General features: G+C 43.1%; 1 long non-coding RNA gene across 2 annotated transcripts; it reads left to right on the plus strand.

Annotated features, from left to right (window-relative positions):
• The first annotated feature begins 40 nt into the window (after positions 1 to 40).
• On the plus strand, positions 41 to 5,235 carry LOC148685648 (uncharacterized). 2 transcript variants are annotated; one of them, XR_015950201.1, is made up of 3 exons: positions 41 to 124; positions 3,604 to 3,644; positions 3,722 to 5,235. It is a non-coding gene; the product is annotated as an uncharacterized LOC148685648 (long non-coding RNA). The 2 variants fall into 2 exon arrangements; XR_015950200.1 differs by having other exon boundaries at positions 100 to 299.
• The last annotated feature ends 8,374 nt before the right edge of the window (positions 5,236 to 13,609 follow it).

A 13,609-nucleotide genomic window follows, 5' to 3' on the forward strand; every position in this document is an offset into this window, starting at 1 on the left:
GGAGGGAAGTGAGTGGGTGGGGGGCGGGAGGAGGAAGAGGGGAGTCCTCGGGTGGTGGAAGCGGCTCTCTGCTCTCGCGTGGGTTGGAGGAGGCCTGTTCCCGCCAGACCGGAGGAGGCTTCAGGTTCTCGCAGGGCTTGGAGAGAGACGGTTTGCTCGAAAGGGAGGGGGGGCTGTTCCCCCCCCCAAAAAAGGGGTTGAAAATCCAGCAGGGATTCGTGTCCTTCGCTGATGAACACGCCAGCAGTTAAAAAGAGTCCATCAAACCATACGAATAAAACCCTTTTAACGAGGGCCAGGTATAGTGAGGCGAGTTTTTGGCTTCAGAAGAATTCTGCTTCAGGCTAAGGCTTCTTTTTATGGGGCTTTTCACATTTCATTTGAAACTCAATCCTGTTTCATGGGAAACTTGAAAGTAAGCGGCCGCGGAGGATTTTGGTGCGGTCATGGTATTTCCTCAGCTATGTTAGGAGCCTAGCCAGGAAGGGAGGCAGGTTAGTTAGGCTAAACATGTTGCCTTTCCTTGGAAATCAAGGCCTTTAAAGTAACATGGTTTAAAACTCAACATGATATGCATTGTGAGGCAAAGTTAGCATTTTCATCTGGAAAATAATTGGACAGAATATCTTATTCATGGTTATTGCCTTTGAAGCAAGAAACAGGGTTCCAGAGCATGTACAGAATGCATTTTCCTCACCAGTGATTTACTGGGGTCTGCCTAGGCTCAGATTGATTGGTCCTTGTGCAGATGTGAGTCCTGCATCTTCTCTATGGGTATAATTCATCCTCATATTTGTTCATCGGCCCATTCTTCGCAAAGTGATTTTCACAGGAGGCGCTTTACAGAAGCTGCAAGGGGAGATGCTTAACCCTGCATCCACCTGCTGATTTTAACATGAAATGTTCTCCTTCCCAGCTACCTTTTTTCCCTACCATGGTCTGCCTATGTTTACCTTGCAATCTGTGGCACAGCTGCAAGTCTTACATAATTTAATAACAAAGAAAAATATTTGTATAATACTTTTGTATAACCCACACATATTTTCTTAACCGAATGCAGTTAAACTCCTGAAGCCCGATGTAAGTGTCATTTTCCAAGATACCAAAGTTCTTCTAGGAAACATTGCTCCATTTAACTTAATATTGTCCATGCTGATGGGTAGTAGCATCCCAAGGGAGGGAAAGTTGTTTCCATTCTTTAATAGAGATGCACAAGCACAATGTCAAGCCTGACCATCCTGTGCTTGCTCCCACTTTGGGATTCTGAATACTTGGTGTGAATTTACCCAAAGCCTTCTCTGCATTTCTTTTATAGTATGACAGCTGAGTAGCAAGTCTCAAAGCTCAAGATATACTATTGCTAATGCTGCTGATGTCAGTAGAACACGGGTGTGGAAACTCAGGACTGGTGGCCAAAGGCAGCTGTCTAGACTTCTCTGGCTCTCTAAGATCAAGCCACACTTCTCCCTAGGCTGCACCCCTCACCTGCCCTGTTTTGTACCTGCCTTGAGTGTTTTTGCCTGGCTGGAATGTGTCCTTGAAGCCTGATATTAATGCCCTTTGCTTACCTGGATGAAGGATAGAGAGGGGTATATGAGTGTGTGTAAAACTAGCCTGCTGTACAAAGGTAACATTTATATTGGTTGCCCAACCCACTTTGTCTTTGGGCTGGCTCTGCCCAGCACTGGCATGTGGCCACTGTAAGGTTGTGCCCCTAATGGAGGCAAGAGGGAAGCAGCTATCTCTGTAGCCCGGTTTGATATTTCAAATGCCAAGTGGCCTAAAAATTACACTGCTAAATAAACAGAAAAACGCAGGTGTTTGTTTGAGAGCTCAAGAGAGAAACTCAGGTTTGGGGCAGGGGTTAAAGGGCAAGGAAAGTGTTGCTGGTTATATCTGCCACCTGAGATGTGCAGAGAATGCTTTAAATGTTATATAAGTTAAGCATTTGTTTTCCTCCTTAGCGTGAATTTTTGAATCCTCACCCACTCCTTCAGAAAGAACAGGTTGTTCCTTGGTTTGTTATAGACATGGTCCTGCTCTATTCATGCAACTTTACTTGTTGGGGGGCAAATTTAAGTTGGCCTGTTATGCAGGTTGCAACGCCACCCCCTCTTTTACCTTGAAAATTTAGCTTTGTTATGGGCAAGCAACTGAAAAAGGAAAGGGAAAACTCACATGTGTACCAATGAAAATAGAAAGCAATACATGTAATTCAGCATAGGGTTGCCCTGACTGTGCTTTGATAAGTTAGCTATATGCATTGCAGAAAGAGTTCATTAGTAGGGCTCTTCCTATAATAGTTTTGCAGTGACACAGTAAGGTATACTTAGTGTGTTTTAAAAGATGCAGAAGCTCTCAGAAGCTGGTTTGAGCATTATTTGTTCCAATACACAAATATAAGATGGAGAGCACCTGGCTTGCCAGTAATGTAAAAATGATCTAGTCGCAGACCACAAGCCGAACAGGAGTCCACATTGTGATGCAGCAGCAAAAATAGCAAAAACAATGTATTGAACAAGGAAAGTAATGCATTGCAGGGGGTTGGGATAGATGACCCTCAGGATTCCAACTACAGTTCTATGATTCTAGAAGTGCTATAAATCCAGCATACAGAACTGTGGCAGACTAATCTGTATCAAGTCTGCACAAGAGTCCTACTAGAATTGAATCCAGGCAGGAAACTCAAGCATAAGACATTCAAAATATCTTTATGTGAATATATATTTCTATTCAGATAATTCCTTCAGCTTGCCAATAACTTATGTTATTGTTATACACACAAGCCCTCTACATACTGCAGAGTGTTCTGGGATGCACACAGTTCGTTCACATGATCATCACATGGGACACTGGCTGTGCTTACTGGGCATTGCTGTCAGATGATGTGAATTGAGAGTGGGATCTGGAACACATTCAACTTTCTCTGTAGTTGCTGATTGTAGAAGATGCTTGGCAGTAGTGAGCAAGCCGCCTTTCAAGAAAAGTGGTCTCCCTTTGGTGACCGCCCTCAGAATATCCCTATAAGCTTCAGTGCATAGCATGTTGGACTGTGGAAATGTCTTCAAATCCTGTAGCAATGAAGGTTACTGGATGTCAGGGACAACAGCACTCAAACAGGCTGTGATTTGGGTGTGTGTGTAAGACAGGGGACGACTGCTGATAGCTGAGCCAGGATAAACAGCAACGCAGCCCAGAAGCCTGTGAATTCTATGTTGCTGCCTACTATAAAACTTTCAGATCTGCCGCACCCATGGTCCCTTCCAACTCTATGATTTTATACTTTGTTTTCCATGTGTGAATCCCCTTAAGCCTGAGTGGTTGGTTGCAGGAAGGTTCCTTCTAGCCGTATATGTTAGATCTGAGTATCTAAGACTCTGTGGTCTTAGATTAGGCAAAGAGGCAGCAGTTGGCTTCACAGGGCTCTTGTGAAGATAGTATGAGAAATCTCATATACAGTACATCACCCTGGTTTCTTTGGAGACAAATGAGAAAGGCATTTTATAAAAGGAGTGGGATGTGTATCTGTCAATGGTTTCTAACTATGAGAAGGGACATGAAGCTTCAGGAAAGTATATAGGATGCCATTATTATTTCTTTCAGAACTCCAGGCAGAAATGCAACAGGAATGGCCTCCACACTGGGTAAGGTATTCAAGCAGACGATTGCCAGCTTGCTCTAGACTCTCTTGGATGACACTGACTTTCTATATTCATTTCAGGCAGGTTATAGGCCTGATTTTGGAATGGAAACTGACTTGGCTACCCTGTGAGATGACCTCTACCAAGACAAGTACAGTATGAGGAAAGCAACCCTTGCTCCCAGCAGGAAGAAGTAGAGCTATTGAGTTATATCCAATGTTAGTTCCACTCTGAGTAGATCCCTTGAAAATAATGGGCCTAAATTTAAATGGGTTAATTTAAACAGGTTTACTCTGAGCAGAGCCAATGTTGGCTACAACCCAGTTTGTTTGTTTTGTGAGGGTTACAGAGCAAGGTGTTCGTAAACAAGGGATATTGCTTTAAAAATAGAACCTCTGGCAATTCTAACTGCACACCTGTTTAAAATAGGATTAGGCTTCTGCTAGGCCTGTCTTTTAATAGAAAATCATATCATAGCTATGTGTCTTTCCCCTTGGCATGTATCTTTGTAGATGTCAAATTACGCAAACACATTTCAGCATTACATACATTTAATACATGCACACACCTTTTCGTATTTAAACTCTCATGCCTTGTTCTGTTAACTGCTATGTTGCTAATTGTTGTGTGAGGTGGTTTGATTCTTTGGTATGGTAAAAAGTGTTCAGAAAGAACAAAGCTGAGTTGCAAAAAGCAGTGGCCCTTATATTTACATGTCACAGCTTAAAACCCTTAAGAATTCAGTCCTGCTGGATAAGATCAAAAGAGCGTGTAGCCTAGCACTCTTTCTCCTGCCAAATATCTCTACTAAGCTCACAAGCAGGGTATCGTGGAGGCAGTAATCCCCAGTTTATTGCCAGGTTTTAAACCAGTGATAAACCACTGCTGGACATGAAGATTCTGTTCCTACTTATTGTGGCTTATAATTAATGGATGAGCTTAAATGGCGAATCTACATTATCAAAAATGATAGAAAAATTTCTGGCAACATTCATTTAATACAATATCAAGTTTGTTTCTTTTAAGATTTCTGATGCTTTCAAATTCTGTTGTTGTTGTTGTTGTTGTTGTTGTTGTTGTATACCTATACCGTATTGGCCTGAATACAAGCCACACTCCCTCCCCCCCCCAATTCCAACCGTGAAAAGTTAAAGTGTGGCTTATATTCGCGATCTTACGCCACCGGAAAACCGGTGCAGCTCCCCCCTCCAGGAAGCAGCCTGGGAGCGCGGGGCAATGGCACACTGCCCACCCGCTGCTCCCAATCCTCCCCTGAGCTGTCAGAAAGAAGGGGAAAAGGCCACCGGCAAAGCATCTCGGCTCCCGCCCAGGAAGCAGCCCAAGTATTGTCTTTTTTGCTTCCGTCCCCCCCCCCATCAGTTTTAAAGGTCTGGCTTATTTGTGAGTGCAGCTTATATTTGGGGCAATGCGGTATTTAGAATATTGCTTATTAGAAGCTTGGCCCGCCAGTCACAAAACTACACTATCGCCTGTCTTCCCCTTCTGTTTGAATTGTATGGAATTTTATGGAATTCAAATTGTAAATATAATATGAAAAATGAGAGAAGTAAAAAATAAATATAATTATTACGCAGCATGTAGCACAGTACTTATAATTGCTACAAGAGCCCGGGGGGGGGGGTCATTAAGTGGTTCGCCAAATTTCTTGTTGTACATGGGTGAAAATGGTTAGGAAGCATTGCTCTGCTGTTTTACTTATTGGGAAAGTTTGGGGATAAATGTTGCAACAGCTTCTTTATCCTCAATTTTTTTTTAAAAAAATTGCTTCAACTAGTGCAGTAACTAGCCCAGATCCTTCATTTCTATTTTTCATCACTAATATTTTTAAGTAAATAATTTACTGCGGATATTTATCTGCCAGGACTCGCCCTCTGCCCCATCAGGTGCCTGTTTAGGAGCTCCTGGCACACAACAGAAACTGGTAATGTGTAGCGATTGGGTATTGAGTTGCACCATAGCCTGTGCTGTGTTGTGGTGATGTCATCAACTCCAGGGCAGGGCTGTTGGTTTGCTTTAAATCCCTCTAGTTGAAGTCAGTGGGAAATAAATTATTTGCAAAAGTTCTGGGGTTGGTGTGCAGTTGCATCAACAGTGGGCTGTGGGACTGTGGTCTGGAGAGGTTTAGGAAAGAGTGTACATTCTTCCCTGCCCCACCCACACCACTGTATATAAACAGCCTCGGCCCAGTATATCTGAAGGAGTATCCACCCCCATCGTTCAACCTGGACACTGAGGTCCAGCACCAAGGGCCTTCTGGCGGTTCCCTCGTTGCGAGAAGCGAAGTTACAGGGAACCAAGCAGAGGGCCTTCTTGGTGGTGGCGTCAGCCCTGTGGAACGCCCTCCCTTCAGATGTCAAGGAAATGAACAACTATCTGACTTTTAGAAGACATCTGAAAGCAGCCCTGTTTAGGGAAGTTTTTAACGTTTGATGTTTTATTTACAGGTAGGTAGCTGTGTTGGTCTGATGCAGTCAAAACAAAATAAAAAAATCCTTCCAGTAGCACCTTAGAGACCAACTAAGTTTGTCATAGGTATGAGCTTTCATGTGCATGCACACTTCTTCAGATACCAATGATGTTTTATTGTATTTTTAATATTTTGTTGGAAGCCACCCAGAGTGACTGGGAAAACTTGAAAGTACTCATCCTGGAGCGTACGTAACCTGGGGTATGTCTGTAATAGTGATGTGGCTTTTGTAGGCTGGTATGCAAAGAACCTATTCAGACCTTTGACTAATGACAATTCTCGAGCCAGTTATTTGACACTCCTTGCATACTTCTACAGGATATTACAAACTTGGTGAGTCAGCTTTTGCAGATCCAGCTTTGAGTAAATGAGTGCTTGGAAGTATTGCTTTGTCAGGACCTATTTTTGGTTGTGATTTAGCAGCAAGTAAAATGTGGTGGCTTGTAACTCAAGGGGAAACCTTGCAAATGAATAAAAACAAGTTTTCTTTCTACAAATCTGACAATTTTTATCTATAGGAAACAAGCGTTTTCTGTAACCTTTCTCTTATTTGCTGATTTTTTGTAAGGCTAGTCTTTCAAATGTTCAACAAGTTATTTCTAAGTCTCTGCACAGGGTATTACGCAAAGCCTCCATGAGCTCAGATGTAAGAGAGGAACACCCTTTGCTGCTCATGGAGGTGGAGCCCTCAAGAAAGGTTCATCTGTCTAGTCATTCTTCAAATGTTTAACAATATAAATCAAACTTACCAATAGTCTGAATAATTTTTTTAAAAAACCCTAATCTGTCAAGTTCACAATTCACATATTAATTTGGTGTTTAATATTTCTAAAATGGTGAGAAAAATGTTCTGATCGAGATTAAAGAAAGGGCTTAATTCCATTAACAGCTGCAGGTGAAATTACCGGTATGTGTTCTGCTCCTCTTGGCAACCTTGGCTAGCATAGCTGAACAGTGAAGGGAGGGAGAACAGGAATTGTGTTAACTATAGACAAACAGGAATTACCAAGTTTCCAGCACCAATGGTAATAAAAGAGTAGCGTATATTTTAGGCAGGGCTTCAGCTCAGTTTCATATTTGAGTTACGTAAAATGACAATACAGTGGAACCTCGGTTTATGAACACCTCGGTTTATGAATTTTCGGTTTATGAACGCCGCGGACCCATCTGGAACGGATTAATTCACTTTCCATTACTTTTAATGGGAAAGTTCGCTTCAGTTTATGAACGCTTCAGTTTATGAACAGACTTCCGGAACCAATTACACCCATGTTTCAGTTTATGAACGCTTCAGTTTAAGTACTCCGTGGACCCGTCTGGAACGGATTAATCCACTTTCCATTACTTTCAATGGGAAAGTTCGCTTCAGTTTATGAACGGTTACTTCGCGGACCGTCTGGAACGGATTAATCCACTTTCCATTACTTTCAATGGGAAAGTTCGCTTCAGTTTATGAACGCTTCAGTTTATGAACAGACTTCCGGAACCAATTGTGTTCATAAACCGAGGTACCACTGTATATATTTCACCCACCCACGCAGGACACTGGACATCAGCCCAGCATCAGACTTTGTGTCTGATGCTGTTTCAACACTAGTACTTGGCAACTGGTTAGCATAGGGACAAAATCTGCCTTTAAAAAGCCATCTTGTCAGTAAACAAACAAACCTTTCGGAAAAAATACCCTGTTTCTCATATTTTAAGACATACCCATAAAATAAGCCATAGCAGGATTTCTAAGCATTCAAGGAATATAAGACATACCCCGAAAATAAGACATAGTGATAGGCGCAGCAGCAATGCCAGCCGCGGCAGGAGGAGAAGGAAAAAAATAAGACATCCCTTGAAAATAAGCCATAGTGTGTTTTTTTGAGGAAAAAATAAATATAAGACATGTCTTATAATATGAGAAACACGGTAAAATAAAAAAATCCCTTATCCATTGATGCTTGCCAGTTTGTTGTCTGTCTGTTTTCCATTGTTTCATCTTTACTGGGAAAGAAGTCAGAGAAATAGGCGATTTCCAGAACTTTAATTACAGCTTTGCTTGAAGTACGTGTGTGTGTGTGTGTGTGTGTGTGTGTGTGTGTGTGTGTGTGTCTTTTCTCTACTCAGCCTGGCCAAAACATTTTGTTACTCAAATCAGCAATCTAATAAGAGCCTAGACTGGAGTGACTAACTTGTTTTTGGCCCATTGACTGCCTTCACACCTGACCAACTTTACTGCAGCTCCACGCGTGTAGGAACTAAACTGGGTGTAGCCAGCCACCAATAACTCTTACACACATACTTGTGCAGGACACACAGCCACTTCCTCCTCCATTGATCCATGTAGCTCAGCTGAAAGGAGGGGGTCATCAGCCACTCCACACTTATCAAATGACAAATGTGATGACTGGATGACTGGCAAGGAAGAAGTTTTCATTGCCGTCAAACCACTGGACATTGCCATGCCTACTTAATGTCTCCCACTTTTTGCTGCTTATGTCAAACTCAGTGAGGTTGCAGTGGGTCAGAAGAATATGCTCGGGAGTCCAGTTCAGGATAGCCACCCCTGGTCTAAAAATATGCAATAGGAAGAGGGCATGTTGCCTATATATGAAATGTTTGGGATGACAAAACACAGTGGATATCAATATATGGAGTGTGCTGGTGTTTTGTTATGTTTTTTAGCTGCAGCAAAACTCCCCACCCCTTTCTGATTTGCAGTCATCTGGCTTTCATCCAAACTATTATGTCAGGCACTTCATGAAGTACCAGCCTGCATCACATAAAAAAAAGGAAAAGAAACATAAAACTGAGTCTCGCCAGCATGTAGATGAAACACCAGCTCTTACTTTCTAACTTCTGAGAGGGTGTTCACATGTGTGTTGAACCTGGAGGAAGTCTGGAGAGATGATTTGGCTTCTGGAATTGTCTTCATAAGATCCTTGACCACTATAATTAGTGTGATGACATGGGTGGAGTAGCAAAATAACTGATAAAACCAAGAAATGGAAGAAATGACATTTTTATGAGGGTGAAAATGTGTCATCTACAAAAATTATTTGGTACTTGGTAACTCTTGGCAAGGATATTGACCAATCCAGTTGGTTTATTTTAGCAAACCACACCTCCTTTGAGGTTGGCAAGGTACTTGCCTTGTCTTGTCCTCTTGCTGATGCTCTACTTCCAGCAGACAACCCAGGCACAGATCCAGTTACCTTGACATTAAAATTCCCTTCAACATCATTGTGACACAGTTGCTTCGCGTAGGCCTTTTATAGATTGCTGCTGGGAATGAACTAGGCCCATCTGCGGTCACTCACCACGTGACATACATCAGCACAATTTGTAATGTAGAGGAAAGCCATGTCATTAGAATCTAACTTCCTTGGACTTTAAATTCTACTATGAAAGTTGTACTGCAGGGGCAAAACTAGGCTTTATTTCACCTGGGTCAAAGACCCATTTTGGCACGCAACCCCCCCCCCCACATTTGTGTATATACACACACAGACTGGGAGCCTCGGTGGCACCCCTCTGCAGGCTTTACCTGGGGCAAAAAAACCTGGCTAGCTCCCCTGTTGCTATGGCGCTAGTTTACGGACATGGATGAGGAAATAAATGTCCCTTAGACTCATTTAAGGACTGGTCTCGTAGTAATTGTATCCTATACCTACCTAGCTGACGAGGGGAGGGGAAAACACACTGTTTGGAAAATCCACAAATGACATTGCAATGGTGGCCACCCCCCCCAAGTATCCATAGAAACAGCTTCAAAGCCCACCAGTTAGGGACTTTGCAGGCAATGTTGCCCACACTTGGAGGAAACCAATAAGCTCTCGAGGGCAGGGACATGCTCAGAACACCCCTTCTCCACAGCAGGCATCACTCAGATACCAGATTGCTCCTGTGCTCATTTTCTAAAAGGCTGTACCTCCCATTTCCAGTTGCTGCGTTAGGCAAAGCCTTAATTAAAACCTCAGAATTTGCCTCCAGTGTCACCCTAACCTTGCAGTGGAAATGCATGCATGCATGTCTCTGTGTGCATATTCCAGAACCGTGAGTCACGGCTGCATTCAATTTGTAAGCTAGGTGTGGTTTCAGATGCTCTGTCTATCCTTTCACTCTAAAACATAGGTCTTTTTTTCTAATGGAGGGCAGAATTGACTTGAGACAGCATCTCTACCTTTCAAGGCCTTTCGTTTCCCCACATATCTTTCACGTGAACCAACAAGTCCGTTTGCTCTCTGAGAATGAAAGGATTAATAACCTCTCTAAGGTGGGGTTTGAAAAGGAGCCAATGAATATGAAGCGTGGCTGCTTCCTGAAATGTGTGACAGAATAATGTTCTAAAGATAGTACAAATTCTTATGTCTTTCCTTCTGGAGACAGCTATAAATAAACAAACAGGAGTTGGGGAGGAGGGGGGAATCAGCAGAAGGCCCCTGGGGAAGGGAAGAGGCATCACAATGTAAGCAAGTCAGAAACAGCTACAATTCTTTTTTAAAGAACAAAACAAAAATTGCTTGTGGGTTTCTATTTTGGTAGCTGTTAACAGGAGCTTATAATTTCTCCTTTAGTGTTAATCAAAACAAATGTCACTGGGGTGTGGTGTGTGTGTGTGTGTGTATCTGCGAGCACTAATGTTTCCCCCATAAAGGAAGCTGCTTTTAAGATTTTGCAAAAGCAATCTTGGAATGCTCCTTACAAAAATCATTAAACAAAGCCAACATTCCTTGCCAGTTCCAGGACTGTGGTCACATCCACACACGTCCACATTTCAAATGCATGGTTTCTTCCAAATAATCCCAGGATCTGTAGTTCACCTCTCATAGAACTACAGTTCTCAGCCCCCTTAATAAACTTAAGTTCCCAGGATTCTTTGTGGGAAGCCATGAGCTTTGAGTGTGCTGCATGTGGTCCCGTTTCTTCTTTCAATGCCAGGAAGTCCATCACTCTTGGGGAATCCCCAATACTTCCGGAGAAAGGCTAAGTAGCTGCTGCTATGTTGAAAAATAGTGAAGCAATAGTGGCTGTTTTTGGCATTTTCCATGGTCCTATATATGTTTATAGCTTGCTTCCCCACTCCATCCTTCCACTGTCGTTTTGGCTGCTGCCCCCTGATTTTGAACTGTAACTGGGAAATAGAATAATTGATCTCAACAGGCAAGGAAGAAGCTGCAGAAGTAGGATCTTGAAGGTACAACAGCACTCTGGTGATGGAGTGTCACAGCCACAGCAGCAGAGCCTCGTAAACTCTTGCAGTCTAACTAAGTAAAATAAAAAAATTCCTTCAGTAGCACCTTAAAGACCAACTAAGTTTTTATTTTGGTATGAGCTTTCGTGTGCATGCACACTTCTTCAGATACCTAGGGCAACTTGTCTAAGGCAAGAAGAAGCTTGAGGTGTATAAACCTCTTTTGCTCACAATGCAAATGGGAGAGAAATAATTTGCAAAAGGGACAGCATCTGGGTGAGGGGCAATCCAGTGTTTTTCACAGTGCGTAATTTCTATGATCATGTTCCTACTGGGCAGGGCTGACCCAAGACATTTTTGGCACCTGAGGTGAACCAAAAAATGGTGCTTCCCCACCATGGAAGAAGGAGTGCGTGAAGACCTGTGTCAGAAACAAGGGGGGCAAATAAAGACCTACATTGGAACCTGCTGCCCCTGTGCATTCTGCCACCTGAAGCGATTCCTTCACCTTGCCTCATCGGTGGACCGGCCCTGCTTCTGGCTGTGTGCTTGGTGCAATGAGCTCTCGGCACCTGCAGAATTAATCCCATCAAGACTAAAGTGGAGGGCCTAGAGAATCTGAAAGAGCTGCCATGAGTCATCTTGATTAAATGCCAAGGTTGTTGTGGTCCATGTGGGCATCAATGTCCCTGAGAAATGTAGCTGAAGCAGGCCTTGGATTCCAGCTTGTCTGAATACATTGCTGCACAGCGCAGAAGATCTGCAATCTTCCCAGAGCTATTTCGTCCATTGTGAAAACAAGATACTGGACTAAATGAGCCATAGGCCTGATCCAGCAGGCACTTCTTATTTTCTTATACTGAGTCAGATCGCTACCTAGCTCAGTATTGTTCACACCAGGAGTCACACCTCCCAATGCTGTTGGACTCATCCTATCAGCCCCAGTCAGTGTGGCCAGTCATTGGGTAATGGGAGCTGTAGTCTATAGGGCCATAGGTTCCCAATCCTCAGTCTATGATGACTGGTAGCAGCTCTTCAGGATTTCAATCTCCCAGCTTTCCCTGGAGATTGAACTAAGGACTTTCTACTCTGCCACTGAGCTTGAGCTGTTTCCCTGTATTAACCCTACTTTGCCAGTCTTGCATCATAGTCTTTTCAGGATCCAAGACCCTGCAGCGTGCAGCATCCTTTAGGATGTGAATGGAATCCTCCTTGGCATTTCTCAGAAGTGATGTAAAAAGCGATAGTGCCTCTCATGCAACTCTCATTTGTTTCCGTTGTGTTTGCTCATGAGAATCCCTTGCTGGACTGTGCTTTTAGTCCCTCTGTGCTGTGCTGTATCTGTTTAGGATGAGAGCCAGGAAGTCTGAATTTGCTGGGTTTTGTTTGTGGGATCTTTGACACACAGCATTTGTCTGTGCTTCTAATATATATCAATAGTGTTTTCGGATGACTCAGCCTCACTAACAATGTATATTTCTCTTTTAAAAATAATATTCATGATAGATTTACTGTGTAGCCGTATCGGTGAGATAACGGGCCAAAGGATTTACATAGGGAGAGCTATATGTATCCTCATTTTGCTTCTATATGTAAATGTAGCATTTGATTATTCGCTTTGGCTCCTTAGAGAATGCCATAGTATTCTGCATTGGGATTTTTATGCACCAAAGCCCGAGCCACAGCAAATCCTTAAAGCTTATTTTGAGATCAAATGTGTGATCAAATGACATGGTGATTCAGGATACTGAAAAGGGTTATCAGGGGTGGGGCAGGGGAAGGAGGAGAGAAACTTAATAAAAAAATTGCCTGAGGCTGAAACCCTAAGCACATCTACACTGAATACAGTGAGCCTTGATTACAAGTAAATATGCTAAGGATTATGCTGTCACTCTATTGTTTTGGTTTTGTTTTTTTCTGCTGCAGACCTTCATTTAAATTCCTTTGCCTTAGTTATGTGGTAGGATAAATAACGGTGGATGCACTGAAGCTCAGGTGACCTTTCACTGGATGCTATCACCACACTCTCCCATTTCCTATTTGTTTCCATCAGTCCAAAGGACCCCTTTTCCAGTGACTACAAGTCATACTGGCTGGTGGCGCTGTGGTCTAAACCACTGAGCCTCATGGGCTTGCCGATCAGGTGGGTGGTTCAAATCCACACGGCGGCATGAGCTCCCATTGCTCTGTCCCAGCTCCTGCCAAAGCACCCCAGTGCAAGTAGATAAATAGGTACCGCTGTGGCGGGAAGGTAAATGGTGTTTCTGTGGGCTCTGGTTTCCATCATGGTGTTCCATT

Source organism: Zootoca vivipara, chromosome 5 (assembly GCF_965207765.1).
Source record: "Zootoca vivipara chromosome 5, rZooViv2.hap1.1, whole genome shotgun sequence".
Classification (NCBI taxonomy): Eukaryota; Metazoa; Chordata; class Lepidosauria; order Squamata; family Lacertidae; genus Zootoca; species Zootoca vivipara.